The 22882-nt window shown below is 45.0% G+C and overlaps 1 protein-coding gene and 2 long non-coding RNA genes across 4 annotated transcripts in view; all 3 read right to left on the bottom strand.

Moving 5' to 3' along the window:
* The window catches only part of LOC136326603 (uncharacterized), a 30741-nt gene extending 13121 nt beyond the window's left edge, over positions 1-17620 (bottom strand). The window contains exons 1-2 of the long non-coding RNA XR_010729486.1: positions 17153-17620; positions 16066-16261 (exon numbers count right to left, since the gene is read on the bottom strand). This is a non-coding gene — a long non-coding RNA (uncharacterized lncRNA). The remainder of the gene's footprint in view (positions 1-16065; positions 16262-17152) is intronic.
* The window catches only part of AATF (apoptosis antagonizing transcription factor), a 187217-nt gene that overhangs the window by 27247 nt on the left and 137088 nt on the right, over positions 1-22882 (bottom strand). The gene's annotated exons all lie outside the window — the stretch shown is intronic.
* On the bottom strand, positions 18281-22436 carry LOC136323486 (uncharacterized). Of its 2 annotated transcripts, XR_010728977.1 has the most exons (6): positions 22150-22436; positions 21798-21947; positions 21116-21266; positions 19666-19907; positions 19491-19570; positions 18281-19392 (listed from the first exon to the last, which is right to left on the bottom strand). It is a non-coding gene; the product is annotated as an uncharacterized lncRNA (long non-coding RNA). The 2 variants fall into 2 exon arrangements; XR_010728978.1 differs by lacking the exon at positions 19666-19907 and having other exon boundaries at positions 21120-21266.

The following is a 22882-nucleotide window of genomic DNA, read 5'->3' as shown; positions in this document are numbered from 1 at the left end:
TAGGAATAAACTTTACTAAGGAGGTTAAAGACCTGTACACTGAAAATTATAAAACACTATAAGATGAAAGAAATTGAAGGCAGGAAAAATAGTGGAAAGATACTCCATACTCATAGGTTGGAAGAATTAATATTGTTAAAAGGTCCATACTATCCAAAGTAATCTATATCAAAATTCCAATGACATTTTTCACAGAAAGAAAAACTATCCTAAAATTAGTATGGAACCACAGAAGACCCTGAGTAGCCAAAGCAATCTTGAAAAAGAACAAAGCTGGAGGCATCACATTTCCTGATTTTAAACTATATCACAAAGCTACAGTCATCAAAATGGTATGGTATTGTCATAAAAACAGACACTGATCAATGGAATATAATAGAGAGCCTAGAAATAACCCCACATACATAGACAATGTACAACAAAGCCAAGAAAATAAACTGGACACATACAATAAAATGAAACTAGACACTTGTCTTAGAGCAGACACAAAAATCAACTCAAGATTGATTAAAAATTGGAACCTGAAACCATAAAAGTCCTAGAAGAAAATGGGGGCTAAGATCCTGTCTTGATGTTTTTTTGGATTTGACCCCAAAAGCAGAAATAAACAAGTGGGACTTCATCAAACTAAACAGCTTCTGCACAGCAAAGGAAGCCATCAACAAAATGAATGAAAAGGCAACCTACAGAATGGGAGAAAGTATTTGCAAATAATATACAGTATTTGATAGAGGGTTAATATCCCATATAAAGAACCTATAACAATAGCAAAACCAATCTGATCAAAAAATGACAGAGGCACTGCATAGACATTTTTCTAAAGATGACAAACAAATGGCTATAAAAAGCTACAGGTACAGGCCCTGGCCGGTTGGCTCAGTGGTGGAGCGTTGGCCTGGTGTGCAGGGATCCCGGGTTCAATTCTCAGCCAGGGCACACAGGGGAAGCGCCCATCTGCTTCTCCACCCCTCCCCCTCTCCTTCCTCTCTGTCTCTCTCTTCCCCTCCCGCAGCCAAGGCTCCATTGGAGTAGGGATGGCCCAGGTGCTGGGGATGGCTCCTTGGCCTCTGCCCCAGGTGCTGGAGTGGCTCTGGTCGCAGCGGAGCGGCACCCCGGAGGGGCGGAGTGTCGCCCCCTGGTGGGTGTGCCGGGTGGATCCCGGTCCAGTGCATGCGGGAGTCTGTCTGGCTGTCTCTCCCCGTTTCCAGCTTCAGAAAAATTGAAAAAAAGGAAGGGGAAAAAAAAAAAAAGCTACAGGTACATGAAAAGACACTCAACATCACTAATAAAGAATGCAAATCCAAATCACAATGAGATACCACCTCACACCTATTAGAATGGTTAGCATCAAAAGGACAAGAGACAAGTGTTGAAGATGTGAAGACAAGCAAGCCCTTGTGTACTGTTGGTGAGAATGTAAATTGGTGCAGCCTCTACAGAAAACAGTATGGAGGTTCCTCAAAAACTTAAAAATAGAACTACCATATGACCCAGCGATTCCACCTCAATGTATCTATCTAAAGGAAATAGAAACAGGATATTAAAGAGATTATCTACACTCCCATGTTGACTGCAGCATTATTCACAATAGCCATGATATTAAAACAACCTAAGGCCCTGGCCGGTTGGCTCAGTGGTAGAGCGTTGGCCTGGCGTGCAGAAGTCCCGGGTTTGATTCCCGGCCAGGGCACACAGGAGAAGCACACATCTGCTTCTCCACCCCTCCCCCTCTCCTTCCTCTCTGTCTCTCTCTTCCCCTCCCGCAGTGAGGCTCCATTGGAGCAGAGATGGCCTCGGTGCTGGGGATGGCTCCTTGGCCTCTGCCCCAGGCGCTAGAGTGGCTCTGGTCGCGGCAGAGCGATGCCCCGGAGGGGCAGAGCATCGCCCCTGGTGGGCGCGCCGGGTGGATCCCGGTCGGGCGCATGCGGGAGTCTGTCTGACTGTCTATCCCCGTTTCCAGCTTCAGAAAAATACAAAAAAAAACCCCAAAAAACAAAAAAAACCTAAGTGTCCATCAGCAGATGAATGGATTAAGAAGATGCAGTATATATACACAATGAAGTATTATTATTCAACCATGAGAAGGAAAAATATCCTGCTGTTTGTGACAACGTAGATGGCATTATGCTATGTGAAATAAACCAGAGAAAGACAAGCACTGCATGGTATGACTCATATGTGGAATCCTTTTTTAAAAAAACAACAACAATAAATCCATTGAAACAGAGTAGGAACACAGTTGCCTAGGGTGGGGTGCAGAAGTAGGGGTTTGGTAAAAAACAACAAAAAAACCCCCACACTTTCAGCTATAAGATGAATAAGAACTTAGTGATTATAGTTGATAGCACTATATTATATAATTGAAATTTTCCGAGAGAGAACTTAAGTGTTCTCACACAAACACTAAAAAAATTAAAATTAAAAATAAATATGTGAGGTGATGGATGTGTTAATTATATGAGGAAATAATTTCACAATATATGTCAAAGTACCATGATGTGTCCTTTAAATATCTTACAACCGTGCATGTCAGTTATAGCTCAGTAAGCTGAACTATACCAGGAGTGAGGAGCTGCTAGAACTAACGTAGCAACGGGGAAGCAGTTTTGGAACGGGGTAATGGACACAGGCTGGAAGAGTCTGGAGGTCCATGCTAGGAAAAGCCCACATTGCCACAAACAGAACTTTGAGGCAGTTTGGGTGAGGGCTCAGAAGAGGAGAGCTATAGAGGAAGCTCCTGTCTTCTTTAAGAATACCTGAGTGGCCTGACCTGTGGTGGCGCAGTGGATAAAGCGTCGACCTGGAAATGCTGAGGTCGCCGGTTCGAAACCCTGGGCTTGCCTGGTCAAGGCACATATGGGAGTTGATGCTTCCAGCTCCTCCCCCACTTCTCTCTCTCTGTCTCTTCTTCTCTCTCTGTCTCTGTCTCTCCCTCTCCTCTCTAAAAAAAAAATGAATAAATAAAAAATAAAATAAAATAAAATTTGTTTAAAAAAAAAAAAAAAAAGAATACCTGAGTGGCTGTAAGAGAATGTTGGTAGAAATGTGGATAAGTAGAGTCCATTCTGATGAGTCTCAGCCGGAAATGAGGAAGGTGTGATTGGAAACTGGAGGGAAGATCTTTGCTACATCATGGCAAAGAACTTGACTGGCTGAACTGTGTTCATCTCTTAGTGTTTTGTGGAAGGTAGAACTTATGAGCAATGGAATTTAGATATTTGGCTGAAGCTATTTCTAAGCAAAGAATTGAAAGTTGCAGCTTGGTTTCTCTCGAATGCTTATAGTAAACTGTAAAGAGAGAAATGACTTAAAGACAGAATTGTTGGGCTCTGACCAGGCAGCTCAGCGTATAGAGCACCATCCCAGTGCACCCCGGTCACATGACCAATCCTTGGTCAGAGTGCATACAAGAAGCAACCAATGAGCCCTGGCCGGTTGGCTCAGTGGTAGAGCGTCGGCCTGGCGTGCAGGAGTCCCAGGTTCGATTCCTGGCCAGGGAACACAGGAGAAGCACCCATCTGCTTCTCCACCCCTCCCCCTCTCCTTCCTCTTTGTCTCTCTCTTCCCCTCCCCCAGCCAAGGCTCCATTGGAGCAAAGTTGGCCCGTGCGCCGAGGATGGCTCTGTAGCCTCTGCCTCAGGCGCTAGAATGGCTCTGGTTGCAACAGAGTGACGCCCCAGATGGGCAGAGCATCGCCCCCTGGTGGGCGTGCCAGGTGGATCCCGGTCGGGCACATGCGGGAGTCTGTCTGACTGCCTTCCTGTTTCCAACTTCAGAAAAATACAAAAAAAAAAAAAAAAAAAAAAAGCAACCAATGAGTGCACAACTAAATGGAACTAAGTGGAACAATGAGTTGATGCTTCTCTTTTTTTTTTTTTTTATTTATTTATTCATTTTTAGAGAGGAGAGAGAGAGGGAGAGAGACAGAGAGAGAGAGAAGGGGGGAGGAGCTGGAAGCATCAACTCCCACATGTGCCTGACCAGGCAAGCCCAGGGTTTCGAACCGGTGACCTCAGCATTTCCAGGTCGACGCTTTATCCACTGCGCCACTACAGGTCAGGCTGAGTTGATGCTTCTCTTATTCTCTCTCAAATCAATGAACAAAAAATTGTTAAAAGGAAAGCAAACATTGAAAATTTGGAAATTTTTCAGTCTATCCATATTGTAAATGAAAAAGCATGTTCGGAAGAGAACTCTAAAGCTGTGGCCAAGTGACCTTTTGATCAGGAAATTAGAATGGGTGTAAACCATGGACTTAATCAGCACTCCCAGCAGGAAAATGCTATTTAAACTTAAGGGGGAGAAGACAGGAAGGAATGAAGGAAATTGGGCTTCCTAGATTTTACAGGATGGGACCATAGAGCTATTCAGCTTCTAACATGTTCTATTCTTCAAGACAAGGGAAGGACCCCAAAGGCAATTCAGAGATCATCAGGGCTGCCTCCTCAGTTTCAAAGATGGGGTGCATTGCCTGGGTTTCAATAGGCCAGATGACCCCCACCCAAAGCTGTAGGGGCCAGACCCCTATCAAGCTGAGCCATGGCAGGTAGAAGGCCCCTCCTAAAGCCCCCCAGACTGGTAATGCCACTGGTGCTTGATTCCAGCCCAGGAGAGCTGTGGAGTGCACCGTGTTCAGCAAAGTCAAGGGGAAAGGTACTCCCCAGGAGGTCCAATGTGTCCAAAAGACAAGCCCCCCACTCAGGGTGTCCAGAATATAGTACCTCCCCCACCTCAGAGGGCAGAGCATCAAATTAAAGATTATTCTCAACCTTAAGATTTCATGTTGTTTGCCTTGTTGGGTTTTGGACTTGCTTGGGAACCATCACCCCTTCCTTCCCTCCTATATCTCCCTGTTGGAAAGGGAATGTGTACTGTACCTGCCCCACCACTGTACTTTAGAAGCATATAATTTGTTTGATTTCCCAGGGTGACAGCTGGAGAACTTGCCTCAGGGTAAATTATGCCTTGTGTCTCACCCATATCTGACTTAGACCAGTGGTTTTCAACCTTTTTACTCCTAGGGACCAGTGAAAATAGGAGAACTATTTTGGGGACTCTGAGCATAAGCAACTTTGACTAAGATCAGTGCAACTATAGTCTTCATTCAACATTATGGTGGTTAACTCTTTTGCGGACCAGCACAAAGTTTCTGGGGGACCAGTCCGCGAACCAGCAGTTGAAAAACACTGACTTAGATGACGTTTAGATGAGAGTTTGGCCTTTAGACTTTTAAATTGATGCTGGAATGAATTAAGACAGGGGTCGAGAACCTATGGCTTGTGAGCCAGATGTGGCTCTTTTGATGGCTGCATCTGGCTCACAGACAAATCTTTAATAAAAAAAAATAACATTAAAAATATAAAACATTCTGCCTGACCAGGCGGTGGCACAGTGGATAGAGCGTCGGACTGGGATGCGGAAGACCCAGGTTCGAAACCCCGAGGTCACCAGCTTGAGCGTGGGCTCATCTGGTTTGAACAAAAATTCACCAGCTTGGACCCAAGGTAGCTGGCTCAAGCAAGGGGTTACTTGGTCTGCTGAAGGCCCACGGTCAAGGCACATATGAGAAAGCAATCAATGAACAACTAAGGTGTCGCAATGTGCAATGAAAAACTAATGATTGATGCTTCTCATCTCTCCGTTCCTGTCTGTCTGTCCCTGTCTTTCCCTCACTCTGACTCTCTCTGTCTCTGTAAAAAAACAAACACAAAAAAAAACCCAACAAAACATTCTCATGTATTACAATCCATTCATTTCCTACGGCTCATGTTCATGGTTGCAGGTGGCTGGAGCCAATCACAGCTGTCCTCTGGGACAACACCAAATTTTTATTGGATAATGCGTAATGTAGACGGGTCATTGTATGGCTCTCATGGAATTACATTTTAAAATATGTGGTGTTCATGGCTCTCTCAGCCAAAAAGGTTCCCGACCCCTGAGTTAAGAGTTTGGGGGCTGTTGGGATGAAATGAATACATTTTCCATGCAATAAGGACATGGGTGTGGGGGATGGGGTGGAATGCTATGGTCTGAATGTTTATGCTCCCCTCCAATTCATATGTTGAAATTCTAACCCCCACAGGTGAAGGTGTTAGTAGCTGGGGTCTTTGGGATGATGTCAGTTGTGAGAGTGGAGCCCTTATGAATAAAATCACACCTTATAAAGAGAATCCAGAGATCCTTTCCCTTCCTGCCATGTCAGTATACAATGAGAAGTCTGCAACCTAAAAAGGGAGCCCTCACCCAACCATGTGGCACCCTGATCTTGGGCTTTCAGCCTCCAGAACTATGAAAAGTTCTGTTGTTTATAAGCTACCGTCTGTTGTGGTGTTACAGCAGCTCAAGTGGATTAAGACAGAGGCTGAGCTCTAAGCCCGGCCTCCCTTACAGTGGGGCCTTGAGCAGCTCCAGGGCTTTCTGGAGTCTTGCAAAAGGAAAAGGCAGGATGAGAAGCTCCCTAAGCTCTCTTTCAGCTCCAGAAGGATTCTAATCTGGGATCGTGAATGAAAGCAGAAGTCTGGATAAAAATATTCCATACCCAGTTGCATTGTTAGTTAACAGCAGTAATCTCAATGGCAAACAACAGACCAGCAGCCTAGCCAAAAAATTTAACAGATACGGGAAATGAGACAGCCTTAGGGGAAGCTGATAAACTCCCCAGCAGGAGAGACCAGACAGGGTCTAAACCAGCGGTTCTCAAATACATATCTGTGGGTCGCGACCCTGGCGGGGGTCTAACGACCAAAACACGGGGGTCGCCTAAAGCCATCGGAAAATAGAACCACTGGTCTAAGCTATCCACACGTCCCTAACTGACCATGAACCTCTAAGCACATGAAGAGGGGATACAAGAGGTCTCACCAGAAAGTACAAGCCAGGGCATGCTTAAAGGCTGCCTAAATTTTTAATGCACTCCTGCACATACACACACACATGTGCACGCACGCACACACGCACACACAACACTATCAACAGAAAGCAGAAGACTTAGTGCTACAAGGCCTTTGAGCACAACAGCTGCCCAGATCACTGGAAGACCTTAGGTTATTGGCTAACCACTGGGCACAGGATGATACCTATGAAGCTAGGCTTAGCCACTGAAGAAACAGAATCCACAGATTTCATCAAAATATTAAACACAACAAAACAAAAACAAAAAGAACCTTCAAGGAGAAAAATTAGAATCCACAGTTGCTATCATATAATATTCAATTTTCAACCAAAACATTATGACACATTCAGAGAAACAGGAAAGTATAACCCAACCTCAGAAGAAAAAATAAGTCAATAGAAACTGTTCCTATGTGGACCCAAATGCTAGACTTTGCAAATAAAGACTTCAAATCAGCTATTATAGAAATAATTAAGTAAATTCTGATACATGCTACAGTATTGATAAATCTTGAAGACACTATGCTAAGTGACACATTATACCAGACACAAAATGGGAACTGTTGCATCATTCCACTTATAGGAGGCATCTATAATTGTCCAATTCACAGAGACAGAAAGTAGAACGGCGGTTAACAGGGGCTGAAGGGAAGAGGAAATGAGCTACTGTAAAAGGTGGAAATTTTCATTGATGGATGATGAGAAATTTTCTGAGATAGATGACGGTGATGAGGGCATAACAAGATGAATGTACTTAATGCCAGTGAGCTTAAAACCATTAAAATGGTCATGTTTTACCACAATAAAAAATATTCTGGCCTGGCCAGGTGGTGGTGCAGTGGATAGAGCATCGGACTGGGATGAGGAGGACCCAGGTTCGAGACCCTGAAGTCGCTGGCTTGAGTGCGGGCTCATCTGGTTTGAGCAAAGCTCACCAGCTTGAACCTTGGGTCACTTGCTCTGCTGTATACCCCCCGCCACTCAGGGCACATATGAGAAAGCAATCAACAAACAACTAAGGTGCTGCAGTGAAGAATTGATGCTTCTCATCTCTCTCCCTTTCTGTCTGTCCCTATCTGTCCCTCTCTCTATCTCTGTCACACACACACACACACACACACACACACACACACACACACAGAAATTAAATTCTGGAGTTGAAACGTGAAACATAACAGCAAATTTAAAAATTAACTAGAGAGACTAAACAGATTTAAGAAAGAAGAAAAGAATCTGTGAACTTGAAGACAGAGCAATTGAAATGATCCAGTGTGAAAACAGACTGACAGAAAAATGAACAGTGCCTCAAAAGACCCGTGCAACAACATCAGGTGTGAAAGTCTATGTGTAACAGGAGTGCCAGAAGGGGAAAAAGTGGTCGGATAAGTATTTGAAGAAATAATGGCTGAAAGCTTCCCAAATATGATAGAAAACAATCTGCGGATCTAAGCAGCTGAAAATCCCCAAGGAGATAAACACAAAAAGATCTGTACCAAGAGCTGTATCATAGTCAACTTCTGAAAGACAAAGAAAAAAATTTGAAAGAAGCTAGAGAAAAACAACTCCTCATGTATAGAAGAACAATAAAATAACAGAACAAAAAAGGACAAAGAAAAATAAAATACTCATGGACATGGAAAACTGTGGTGCTTGTTGGGTGGGGGAGGGAGAGGACGGTGAGGGGATAAAGGGCGATGGACAGAGACTTGACTGGGGGGTGGACACACAGCACAGTGTACAGACAGCTGTTGTAGAATTGGGCTCCTGAACTCAAATAATTATGTTAACCAGTGTCACTCCAATAAGTTCAATTTAAAAAATAATAATAAAATGTAAAAAAATAAACAACAGCAAATAAGCCAAAGGCAGAGGGCTGATTAAAGCATTAATTTGTCAGGAAGTTATAACAATTTTATATGTATACATACATAAACACAAAGCCCAAAAATACATAAGGTAAAAATTAAAAGAAGAGACAATTCAACAATAACTGGTCTGGATCAATAACTTAAACTTCCATCTCAAGAAACTGAAAAAAAAAGAGGACAAACTGAACCCAAAGCAAGCAGAATTAAGGAAAAGGTAAAGATTAGAATAGTAACTAATAAAATAAAAAAATTAGAGAAAAATTAATAAAACTTTAGTTCTTTGAAAGATTAACAAAATTGACCAAAAAAAAAGAAAATGTCCAAAATCAGAAATGAAAGAGAAGACACTGCTAGTGACCCTACTGAAGTAAAATGGATTATAAAGAAATATAAACTTTATATTAACAAACAAGACAACTTAGATAAGACAAATTCCTAGAAAGACACACATTTACCATAACTGACTTAAGAAACATAAACCTAGAATCTATGTAAACACAATTAATTAAATTAAAAAAAGAAACAGAAAATCTGAATAGACCTATAACAAGTAAAGAAATTAAAGTAGTAATTAAAAAAGGACAGCCTAGGCCAGGGGTCCCCAAACTTTTTACACAGGGGGCCAGTTCACTGTCCCTCAGACCGTTGGAGGGCCGGACTATAAAAAAACTATGAACAAATCCCTATGCACACTGCACATATCTTATTTTAAAGTAAAAAAAACAAAATGGGAACAAATACAATATTTAAAATAAAGAACAAGTAAATTTAAATCAACAAACTGACCAGTATTTCAATGGGAACTATGGGCCTGCTTTTGGCTAATGAGATGGTCAATGTGCTCCTCTCAATGACCACCAATGAGAGAGGTGCTTTTTCCAGAAGTGCGGCGGGGGCCGGATAAATGGCCTCAGGGGGCCGCATGCGGCCCGCGGGCCGTAGTTTGGGGACCCCTGGCCTAGGCCCTGGCCAGTTGGCTCAGTGGTAGAGCGTCAGCCTGGCATGTGGAAATCCTGGGTTCAATTCCTGGCCAGGGCACACAGGAGGGGCGCCCATCTGCTTCTCCACCCCTCCCCCTCTCCTTCCTCTCTGTCTCTCTCTTCCCTTCCCACCGCCGAGGCTCCATTGGAGCAAAAGTCGGCCCGGGTGCTGAGGATGGCTCCGTGGCCTCTGCCTCAGGTGCTAGAGTGGCTCTGATCGCAACAGAGCGACGCCCGGATGGGCAGAGCATCGCCCCCTGGTGGGCGTGCCGGGTGGATCCCGGTCTGGCGCATGCGGGAGTCTGTCTGACTGCCTCCCCATTTCCAGCTTCAGAAAAATACAAGAAGAAAAAAAAAAAGGACAGCTTAGTCAGTCCTGGAAGGCATTGCTGGTGAGTTCTCTATCAAATATTTAAAGAAGAAATACCAATGTTTCACGAACTCCGAGAACAGAAGAGAAACATTTTTCTAGTTCATTCTATGAGCTAGTATTATCCTGATACCAAAGCCAAACAAAGACATCACAGGAAAACTACAGACCAATATCCTTCATGAAGATAGACACAAAAATCCTTAGCGAATATTAGCAAATCGAATCCAGCAACATAGAAAAATATTATACACCACAGCCAGGTGAGATTTATCCCAGGAGTGCAAAGTTAAACATCCAAATCAATTAATGTAATACATAATATTAATAGAATAAGGGCCAAAAACCACATGATCAAACAGAAAAAACATTTGGTAAAATTCAACATCCATTCCAGATAAAAATATTCAACAAACTATGATTAGGAAGGAATTTCCTCATCATGCCCTCATAGAAAGGGCATCTATCTATGACAAACCTCAAATGGCATCATATTTAATATTGAAAGAGTAAATGCTTTTCCTCTAAGATCAGGAATAAGGCAAAATGTTGACTCTTTCTACTTCTACTCAGCATTATATCGGAGGATCTAGCCAAATAGGCTAAAAAATTAAAATTAAAAGCTTGTAGATTGGAAAGACTTAAAACTGTCTTTATTTACAGATGATGTGATTCTGTGTGAAAAACCCATTTTTGAAAACTAGAACTAATATATTCAGCAAAGTCACAGGGTGCAATATCAATATACAAAATTATTTATATAATATTTTTATATAATAGCAAGAGCAATCCAAAAATAAAATTAAGGAAGCATTTCATTGACAGTAGCATCAAAAACAACAAAATACTTAGGAATAAATTTAACTAAAAAAGTGCAAGATTTGGCCTGACCAGACAGTGGCACAGTGGTAGAGTGTCGGACTGGGATGCGGAGGACCCAGGTTTGAGATCCCGAGGTCGCCAGCTTGAGCGCGGGCTCATCTGGTTTGAGCAAAAAGCCCACCAACTTGAACCCAAGGTTGCTGGCTCAAGCAAGGGGTTACTCGGTCTGCTGAAGGCCTGCGGTCAAGGCACATATGAGAAAGCAATCAATGAACAACTAATGTGCCACAATGGAAAACTGATGATTGATGCTTCTCATCTTTCTGTGTTCCTGTCTGTCCCTATCTATCTTTCTCTCTGACTCTTGCTCTGTCTCTGTAAAAAAAAAAAAAAAAGTGCAAGACTTGTACCCTGAAAATTACTAAACACTGTCGAGAAATACTGAATATGAATAAATGAAGAGACGTTCCATGTTCATGGACTGGGAGACTCAATGTTGTTAAGATAGGAATTCTCCCTAAATTAATCTACAGATTCAATGTAAGACTTATCATAACGCAAGCAGGCAATTTTATAAAAATTAACAAACTTATCTTAAAGTTTATATGGAAATGCAAAGAACCAGAATAGCCAAAATAATTTTAATAAAAATTTGAAGGACTTAGACTATGCAATTTCAAAACTCTGACTGGTGTAAAAATAGGCAAGTAGAATGGAACAAAACTAAGAGTCTAGAAACAAATTCTCATTTATAGTCAACTGATTTTCAACAAAGGAATCCAGGCAATTCAAAGAGGGAAAAGTCTTTTTAATAAAAGGTATTGGAACAATTGATATGCATAAAAATTACATTTTTAGACCCTTGCACCATATGTATAAATTAACTCAAAATGGATCACAGATCTAAATGTAAGCATTAAAATTATAAAACTTCTGGAGGAAAACACAGGAGAAAATCTTTGTGACCTTGGGTTGGGCAAAGATTTCTTAGATCTGACACCAAAGACTCAATCCATTAAAAAAAAAAAAAAAGAAGAGACCATCAAAATTATAAAAGTTTATGATTCTAAAGACAGCCTTAAGAAAATGAAAAGAGAAGCCACGGAATGGGAGAAAATCATGTAGCTGATAAAGGATTTGTATTTAGAATATATAAAGCGTTCTTATAATGCAGTAAAGACAAGCAACTCAATTAAAAATGAGCAAAAGATTTGAATAGATGCTTGGCAAAGAAGGTAAATTTATGAGTGGCTAATAGGCACATAAAAAGCTGTTCCACATCATTAGTCATTGGTGAAATATAATGAAAGCCACAATGAGAGTCCACTCTCACTAGAATGACTATAATCATAAGACAGACAATCAGTAGTATTAACAGGGACATAGAGCAACTGGGACCTCACAGATTGCTGATGGGCATGCAAAGTGGCGCAGCCACTTTGGAAAAACAGTTTGACAATTTCTTTAAAAGTTAAACATAAATTTACCATATGACCCAGCAATCCTATGCCTAGGTATCTTTCCAAGAAAAGTGAAATCATGTTCCATAAAGCCATGTGATTGTTTTTATCAGTGGTTTTTAACCTTTTTACACTTGGGGACCAGTGACCTAGCCATCTGGAAACAGAAACATGCAACAAATAAAGCTTCATCTTATCATGCATAACAGTGCAATGTGGTACGAGCTGGTGCTCGATTTCTGAACTCCACATGTACGATGCACTGAACATTACATAAGTTTATCCAAATGCCTTTTGTGCATGATTTTTAAAATTATTATTCAGTGAGAGGAAGGGAGGTAAAGAGACAGACTCCTGCATGTGCCCCAACCGGGATCCACCCAGCAAACCCACTAGGGCAGCGGTTCTCAACCTGTGGGTCGCGACCCCAACGGGGGTCAAACGACCAAAACACTTTTTATTTAAAAATGTATTGTATAATAAATATGTATTTTCCAATGGCTTTAGGCGACCCCTGTGTTTTGGTCGTTCGACCCCCGCCAGGGTCGCAACCCACAGGTTGAGAACCGCTGCTCTAGGGGGTGATGCTCTGCCCATCTGGGGCCTTGCTCTGTTGCTCAGCAACCAAGTTCTTCTTAGCACCTGAGGTGGAGGCCATGGAGCCATCCTCAATGCCTGGGCCAACTCACTTCAATCGAGCCATGGCTGCGAGGGAGAGAGAGAGAAGAGGGAAGAATGGAGAAGCAGATGGACGCTTCTTCTGTGTGCCCTGATTGGGAATCAAAACACGGGACATCCACATACTAGGCTAACACTCTACCACTGAGCCAACCGGCCAGGGCCGTTGTGCATGATTTGTAAATGCTCTGCATGGTGCAAAAGGTTGTTCGAACGAGCCTACAAATTCCAAAGATTTAAGAAACCAATAGTATTTTCATTGATGATACAGGCTGACAAGTGGCAATCACCCTGAGCAGAAGTGAATTCAACAAAGATCATTGGGTCTGTAATCTTCATATGACAGCAAGGTGGTTACTGCTTTTGTGAACCAGCACCAGTCTGCAGACTGGTGGCTGAAAACCACTGGTTTATCTCAGCTTTATACATAATCTGGGGACAATCCAAATGTCCATTAACAGGTAAACAGATAATGAACGTAGCAGTACTAGTCAGCAATATAAAGACAAACTACCAACGTTCTAATGGATGGACCTCAAGTTAAGGGAAGGAAGCAAGACACACAGACCACACACACACACACACTGCAGATTCTTTCTATAGGACACATTTGGGAAAGACCAATCCATAGCCATGGAAAGCAGGTCAGTGATTGCCGGGGGGCAGGGATGGAACCAGGGATGGACCCGGGATGGAACGGGGATGGACTGCAAACCAGAACAGAGTTCTTTGTTGGGGGATGAAAATGTTCTAAGAGTGATGATTGTGTGGATGGTAGCACTACTCCACAAATTCACTGAAAATCACTGAATTGTACATTCGCAATGAGTGAATTTTATGGTATGTAAATTACATGTCCATATCAAAGCTGTAAAAACTATAACCAGCAAGGGGGAGGGGTGTACTAACCTGACTACCAACACCCGCAGCCTGCCCTCCCGCCTTCGCCCGGTTTCCACAGCCCCCTTCTCCTCTGCCACTGCTCTCCCCAGACCCCCCAGACCCCCAGCCAGGGGTTTGCTTTTGGCTCACGGCGTGGCGTGTGCAATGGCTGTCCTGTCACCACCCACAGGATACAGATCCTCAAGATCGGCAGCTGTGCCCACTGGGTCTTTCCTCCCAGTTCCTCCGGAAGAGCTTGTTTAGAAAGACCACCTGTGTCTGCAGTGCCTGCTGAGGCCCCAGCGACCTCTCATGTAGGAACAACGAAGTTTAAACTTCCGTTCAGCAGTGATGCACAGAGATGGACGCTGACACTTTTCTAAGTTAATCAAGTTACAAAGTGATCCTTTTAGAATCAAAGTCACTTGCTTCTATACCCATTTTATTATTACCGTCCCTCAAAATCTACTCTGGTCTGCCACCCTCTGATCTAACTCAGCTGAGGCCTGTCCTGGGTCTGAGAGAGACTGGGGGGGCTGGCGGGATGGCGCCCTGCAGAGCGGAGCCCTGTCCCTCACTCTTCCCTACAAGTGCAGCCCTGCTTCAGGCCCAGACAGGATCAATTTGCTCAGCACCCAACGGGCACACCAACAGTATTAGTCCACAGGCCCTCCCTCTGGTCCAGACCCTGGCGGGGTGGGTGGTGGGAGATGTGGAGACCCTGAGGATGAAAGTTGGAAGTTCGAACTTGGCCGTCACCACCAGCAGAGAGGGAACCTCACACCTCACCCTCCTCACAACTGCCCAAGCTCAACCAAGCGGCAGGGCCTACCTGGGCAAGGGACTGTACCAGTACCGCCGAGGCGAGTGTCCTGGTCACCACCCCTGCACACAGCGCTACCTGCTACCTGCGGGGGAAGTGTCTTCCCTTCCACACCGGCACCCAGGCTCGGCCCAGCAGCTCCAACCATGTTTGCTGCAGGCACCCTCCTCCACTAGGTTATTGGGTTTTTTGAGGGGGGGGAGGGAGGGAGGAAGGAGAGAGGAAGGAGGAAGGGAGGAGACAGAGAGGGAGGGGGGGGAGAAAGGAGAGAGAGGCAGGAAGCAGGGCATTTATTTGTTGTTCACTTAGCTGTGCATTCATTGTTCTTATCCTGTATGTGCCCTGACCCAGGATCAAACCCACAACCTTGATGTTTTGGGACAACACTCTTAACAACTGAGCAACCCGACCAGATGACCCCTCCTCATTTTATTGTGCTTCACAGGTGTTGCATTTTTTTGTCTGTTTGTTTTTTTTAATGAACCGAAGGCAAGACGCTCCACCAGCAAAAAGATTTTGACTCATTTTATTGTGGTGGTCTGGACTGAACCCACTCTGTCTCCGAGGTGTGCCAATTCCCAAAGGCCAAACACCCACGCGCCTTCTAGGCACACACAGAAATGCAATCATGGGAGGTGGAGCCACTCAGCTCAGTGATGCATCTACAAATCTATCCTAGAATATCTGCATGTGAAACTACCAAGGACAGTTCCGCTTTCAAAGGGAGAAGATCAAAGTGCTGTCATCTTTTAATTTAATCCTTTTGTTGCATCAGTGGTCTTAAGAGGGATGAGAGAGATCAAAATAAAAATGGAAACAAACTGTATCTTTGTGGCTGTTGTGTTTTAGCCTTTTTTCCCCTCAATTTGGGCCACAAAATAGGTCAGCTCCATTACTGATCAGCCTTCCCACAAATATTTAAAACAAATTGAATTGCACACCCAATACCCATCACAATTACACCAGGCACAATAACTAAATTAGCAATTCAACAAAATAATTGGAAATGCGATTCTCTCTATTCCACCAGTCTCCCTCGAGGGTTCAGCCGATCTATGGGGGGAAACTCAGCTTTCCTAATTCTGCAGCTAATTAGAGACACACTTGTAAATGAAGTTGTTTGTCTTAAAGTTGAAATTCTCTTCTGGGGGTGGGAAGTGGGAAGGAGAGGCAAGGAAGTCCTTCCACTCGGCGGCAAGTGCATGGACAGGTGCAGAGAGCACACGCCTGGGTTCTAATGAGCAGCCCTGTCTGCAATTAATAAAGCATCACTATTTTAAGCATCACTTACCTGGGAATGAGCAACTTCAGAAGAACCAGCCTGGCTGACATCCTCTTAGAGAGAGGTGGGCCTCTGAAAGGCCCTGGAGACCGGTTGTCTGGGCTGCCCTGTGCCGTTTTGGGGGAGCAGCTGACAGGCCAGAACACAAGAGGGGCGATGGTGGAGCCCAGGGGTGTTGGCACGGCCAGCTCCTGCATAGGCCTCCCTGTTTGGACCAGGAGAAGCAAAATCTTATTTTAAAAGAAAGCAGAGGGAGGCACCCATGCCAAACAGACCCCCCTCCCATGGAGGGTGGTCAGTGCCAGACCACCAGCCAGCCAGAGGTGGCAATCTCCCCCGGCCCACCTGCTCAGGCTACTCATGGAAAAGCAATCTTGAGGTTTCAATTAGCCTGTCCTTGGCCTCTTTTTGTTCCTTCAGGAAGGAAAATCTCAGCTTAATTATATAACTGAGAGCTAGAGCTCACAATGGTCTCCTCTTACCCTCCTTTGCCAAGATCAGGGTGTGACCTTAAAATGTAAAATCTCCACAGGGCTCCCTCCATGGGTGAGGGGCTCCCTCCCAGCCAGGCTTCCAGCTGCCCGCACACTCCTGGGCTGCACTCCCACGGGGAACAAAGGCCCGACCTTCCTAGCGAGGTCAGCAGATGAAACTGAGGCCCCAGGGCCAGGGGAAGCCTCCTTTTCCAAGATCCTCCTGAACATCACAGCGCCCAGGTGGGGGCGAGGCTGCCTGGGAGCCTGCTGAAAGGCTGATAAGTCAATTCAAAAGCACCTGCTCCTTCCTGCTTATCTCCTCTAACAATATGAACTCGGAGTTATCACGCTTAAAGTGTTCTGTATTAGCCTTACATTTAACTCTTAAAACCAAGAGCAGTGTGCTACAACTTTAAAGGACACAAGAGTCAAACTGGAAAATAATTTCACAGCATCAGAGTCAGTTCCAGCCTAATACCTCAGGCGGAGACAGGGGGTGGTTAGCCTCTCAGGGTCCCCTTCAGCCACTCTGGGCACCGAGGCAGGAAACACTGGCTTCCTCCACTCTCCTAGCCACCTCTGGAGTCTAAGGCAGGGCGTCCCCCAGCCTGCACACATACCTGGTGCATGAAGACTGTGCCCTCGGCCCTGGGACACCGGGAGCTCTTGCCATCCTGAGTCTGCTGACCATTTTCCCCATTTTCAATTTTGGTCTTTGGTATAACTTGCGAAAGGCTGGGAAATCTTCACATAGACCTGAGCTCTCCAATACGGTGGACAATGGCCCCACTGCAAGTGCTCAAAAGCCACAGGTATGGGATGACACAAGGATAGTTACCGTCCCATTGCCCCAGGAAGTTCTGTTGGACAGCTCTGGTCCAGGTCCTCTAACGCTCCTAGCATTGGAGGTGGCTTCTGGGCTCCCCAGGACCCACAGGAGAGAGGGAGGCAGCAGGCCACCGGAATGAAGGACTCCCTGGGTTCAGAGTTGTCCTCGCTGAGGCAGAAATCACAGAGCCGTAGGCTCCCTGCCTGGTATCAGCCACACCTGCATGCTAAAGCACAGCAGTCCGGAGGGCTGGGCTCACACAGGCAGACTGCAGCCCCAGGAGGAAGTGCCAGAGAGCACAAGGGCTCTGCCCTCCTGCCAGGCTGACCTTTCACCTTGGAGAACTGGAATCTTGGGAGAGTGATGCCAAGCCTCAAAAGGGCTCTGAGCCTGGGCTTCCAGGAGGACCAGCCAGAAGTAAAAGAGGCAGCTCCAGTGGATGTAATGAGTTTAATCAGACCCACGCTAGAGAATGAGATCTCTACAGAAGAGAACAGAGACCCAACTGCAGACTGTGCCCTTGCCTATATAGCCCTTTGCTGAGCCTCCACTGATGCCTGGCACACAGTAGGTCAATAACTATCTGAATGCATGGATGTGAAAAACATTCTTGCACCTGGGCTTAACCCAAATCTACCACACTGCCTGTACTTAAAAGCAGCTGCTTTAGATAAGGAAGGGCCTCAAAACCAGCTTGGTTGACCCTCATATTACTGTGAGGACCCTGAGGGCAAAGATCAAAAGACTTCCTCAAGGTCACATCCTAGCAGGTTTGATTTCTGGCCCAGGTTTCTCTCCACTACTCCACCTTTCATTTATATCTATCTGTCCTTTATTCCAGACGTCACATAGGCCCATTCCAAAACTAGCTACATGCCCCCAAGTCTCTATTAGAACTGGGCAGCACGCCCCTAAATAACACAGCTTCCACCTACCTTGGGGAGGGCAGACAAGAGAGGAGGACGCAGCCAGCCCATGTGACGGGCAGCCGGCTGCCCAGAGCAGACGGAGCTCATTTCCAATCCAGTCATAAAGGGGAAGATGGGGCCGGAGGAGGGTGGGCAGGAATCTTTATGTGTTACTTTCAGTGTCTATTGGGGACCTTATGTTCTTTTCCTACCCTCTCAGTGATGTGGGATTGCTTTTTTTTTTTTAACATTCTTTTAAATTTTCTTTCCTGAGAATCCAGCGTCCTTGACCTCAACAAATGAGCTGAGAACCCTCAACCAGGGGAAATAAACCAAGCAAACTTCTCAGGAATATAAATGCTGCCGAGGCAACGACCCTACCGGCGACCCCACACCATGAGCAGGAAAGACGCGGTAAAGGAAATCTATAGACAAACAAGAAAAACGGGAGTCAGATCAGGCAGAGGCGCTGTGCCTGCGTCATCCCTCTTCCCTAGGACGAGGGCAGGCGACGGAGACTCCATCAATAGAGCTGTGGGGTGAGCTGAACGCACACGGACCGGCTGGGGGATATGGATTCCCCTGGACGTCAGAGAATTAATGAACTTACCAAATTACGGGTAATTATTTTTTAAATAGCAGGAAGACAGAGAAAGTAAAAAAAAGATGGAAAGAAAAAGAATGACTATGGCAAGCTCAGTTTAATTCCTAGCACAGCTGCCCCCAATACACAGGCACATATATAACTTTAAGAGCAAACTCAGATGCGGAAAACAAGGTACATTCACGTTAGACAAGGCTCACTGGCTACATTTGCCTACGTGAAGTGCAACCACACCAGGTGGGATTCTCGAGGTGTCAGCAGAGGGGCAGCTGGCCACCTTGGCCTAGAACACCCGCAGCCCGCAGCCCTGATCTCCTCCCGGACGTCATCTCCCTACGGTCTGTGACGTTGTGCTGAGGCACATGCCTGCCTCATTTGTGAGTCTAGCCCAGGCAGACACGGATCTTGGCCTCAATGCATCCCACATGTGGACTGACTGCTCTGTCCCGGGACGTGGTGCCATGGTTTATGACGAAGGTCACATGTGCTTCCATTCAGAGTCTCCACACTCGGCTCTTTCTAGATGAAATGGAAAAGAGGCAGCCCTCTTGGAGCGTCTCAGCAATGCACGTAGGGAGTAGGGAAATCAGCCTCTCTAAGGAAACTACGTGACTCACCTGGAGACAGGTGCAGGGTCTGTTGCGGACGGATGGGTGAGTCTGCCATCCCTTACGTTCTGTTGGCTCTTGGGGTTTTCCTACGATGCGCAGAGAGTGGTCTCAGATGTGGCTCTGGAGAGTAGGGCTGCACACCACCAACAGCACAGAGCCGCTGGGAGGAAGGCAAACCCACCCAAGGCATGGGAGACCACCTCCGAGACCCGAGACTAAGGTACTGGCAGCAGCAAGAGCATGGAGGCCGGAGGGAGAGAGGAGAGCAAACCATGTGCAATCCAGCAGCCAGAAAACAGGGGCCGGGGAGGGAGGTGAGAGCGCCACGTTCTGATCATCCACCATCTTTCCTGGAAGCAGCTAAGAGCAGAGCACAGGTGGGAGCTCTTTCATCCTCCCGGAGGAGGTTGCCAATTTGAAGGGCTCCCTGGGGAGTAAGAAATAAACCCCAGCATGAGACTCCGAGGCCAGTCCCCACTCTGCTACAGCCTGCTGCAGGCCAGCAAGACACCAAGACATGAGCCAGGACCCTAAAACCAGCCTCCGGAACAAGTACCAAGAGCCTACAAACTGTGTGGATTCTTTCACTTGGTTCACTTTACTCGTAAAAATATATGCCAAGAAAAACAATAATTTTAAAAAGACAATAAAGTTTTATGCCCAAGTATTTCCCAATAACATTACTCATAATAGCAAATAATTCACAATTTACATGTTCAACGACAGAGGATTTGGTTAAGTACTGACAATACATGCCTCAAATGAAATTATTAGTTTACAATTAAAATACAAATTAGTTTACAAATTAAAATGTTACCTGCAGAAACATGGAAGTAACCTTTTTTAAAAAAAGACTATTCTAGTCAATGCTTAAATTAAGCAAGTCTTTTTATTTTTTAAATTTTATTCATTTTAGAGAGGAGACAAGAGAAGAGGGGGGGAGAGGAGCAGGAAGCATCAACTCCCATATGTGCCTTGACCAGGCAAGCCCAGGGTTTCCAACCAGCGACCTCAGCATGCCAGGTTGATGCCTTATCCACCGCGCCACCACAGGTCGGAAATAACCTTTCACTGTGCTCTTAACATTAAAATGCAGAACATATTAGTAGCCCTGGTTCTCAGCTGGTGGCATGTGCGTGTCAGGTACAAGGGGAGATGATGGGGCATGGCTGCGTGGGTATTTTGTTTGTTTTTAAAGGGTAAGTAAAAAATTTTGAACAGTCCAAAAGTTAAAACCCGGTCTTCCACCCCCACTGCTGCGGAGACGGGTACTCGGTATACCGGCGCCTGCGTGGAGGGGCTGCGAAGCGCTAAGAGTCATGGGAAGTGGGTGTGTCCAGGGGTGGGATTACGGCCAAGTCTTAGTTCTATTTGCTTCTTCTACTTTTCAGTAATTAACTTTTAATGTACAATAAACGAGGACAAGAAACCAGCCTTATCTTCTCTATCTTGAAGGAAGAGGCCCAGTGCCTGGTCTGGGCTCCTGTCCCTGGTACGAACCTGGGCTGCGTGGGCCCTGCCTGCGTCCCCCTGGCCGGCTCACCACCTCCCCATACTGGTGGGGACTTCAGGGTCTGTGGTTTAGGAATGTCCTGCAGGGAGTCAGCTGGGCCAAGAAAAAATAAGCAAACTTGCCTGAACTGTGGTGGTGCAGTGGGATAAAGTGTCGACATGGAACACTGAGGTTGCCGGTTCGAAACCTTGGGCTTGCCTAGTCAAGGCACATATGGGAGTTGATGCTTCCTGCTCCTCCTTCTCTCTGTCTCTCTCACTCCTCTCTCTCTAAAAAAAAAAAAAAAATCAATAAATAAAATATTAAAAAAATATATTTTAAAAAATAAGCAAACTTCACACAAAAGGGAGAATGCTTCAGTCAACACTGAAAAAGGGTTCTGGATTGGAATGCTTGATAACAGTTCTCAACTCATTTAAAAATCAGCATTAGCCACCAAAATGTAAAGTATTAGTTTTATTAAAATGCAAATCAATCAACTAATCTGTCTTTCTAGTAACAGTTGAATTGCAGTATCCGTGTCAATTAAAATAGTTTCCAATTTATTCTTGGCTGGAAGGAGGGTGGTCTTCTGAATTTTAAAAAGCAAGCCTCCCTTGACTGAAAATCCTGTCCATTATTTCTCATCTCTCCTGCTTTTAATTCATTTTAATTAAACAGGTTGGACTCCAAATATTTTGACGTGCCTGTTTCAATCTTGTATCATCATCAAATAAAGAGTGACCATAGCAAAGGTTCTGAGGAAACATGAGTTAGCAAGAAGCTCACTCATTCATGTCCCATATGAACAGGTGACTTACCTGCTGTCCTGATGTGAATCGCTCAGAATCCTCAGGCTAGATGGACAGGCCTACATGTCCTATGTTGTGGAAAGTGGTCACTTGAAGAGAGTAAGCATGGGGAAATGCTCCTATTTTTGTTGATTGATCTTTTGGGAAACTGGAGATACACTGAAAATTAAACATGTCCTTGACAGTCAAGCCCAAGAGGTAACTACCGAGACAAGGAAAACAAATCACCATGTTCGGAGGCCCAATTAATGTGAGATGGAAAGAGTCCTCTCCCCACGTTTGCCCCACCCTGAGCTCAGCAGACCCGTGGGTACCGTGGGTACCGGACGGCACTGTGAGGCAGATCACACCCAGGACTCACCTCCTGTGGAGCCCGCCTCCAGGCAGTGCGCAGTCCCCGGATACCAAGTCGATGACAGGTGAGATTCCTGAGCACAAAGTCGTGCCACTTAGTTTTGACATTTTAAAGTCATTTCAGAACCTGACTTTAAAAAACAACAACTAATTATTAACTACAACTGTGCTCTGTTTCCTTGGGTGCAACTTTTCTTCTCTAATTCTGTAGCTTTAAGTGAAGATTTGGACGAGGTGCCTAGGAGATGGTCAGTCTCATGTGCTAGTCGGCATGAATTACTTATGCAAGATAATCTTCCCTGCATATTGACCACAGCAGGCCAATAAATCCCCCTTATGGGGATTTAATTTCTAGCTTCTGACCTTTGGATGAAAAACAAGTGAATCATTTACTCCTGCTAGATTTACACCAGAGCTAATCTCAATAAAGTGATTTAGGAATGATGAAAATGGAAAAGTGCTCTGGAAGAATTTTTATGGGTGGGGGAAAACAAAAGAAATCAGAGGTTTGTATTTAGCAACAAATCAGCAAGTACCTCCAAATGACAAAGTCTCCCAGGCAGAACTGAGGGTTTTTTTGTGATTCCCTGCTCCCTAGAGCCACACTCAACAGCAAAACATCCTCCCAGAAGGCAGCATCTGCTCCAGAATGCTTCCTTCTGTGACATTTTATATTTTAAGAGGAGGCCATTTGGCTAGGGTCAAAAAAATGAAACCCCTCCCAACAAGCCCTGCTGGGG

The sequence above is a fragment of the Saccopteryx bilineata genome, chromosome 2 (genome assembly GCF_036850765.1).
Source record: "Saccopteryx bilineata isolate mSacBil1 chromosome 2, mSacBil1_pri_phased_curated, whole genome shotgun sequence".
NCBI lineage: Eukaryota > Metazoa > Chordata > Mammalia > Chiroptera > Emballonuridae > Saccopteryx > Saccopteryx bilineata.
This window is presented reverse-complemented; position numbering and strand designations above follow the sequence as displayed.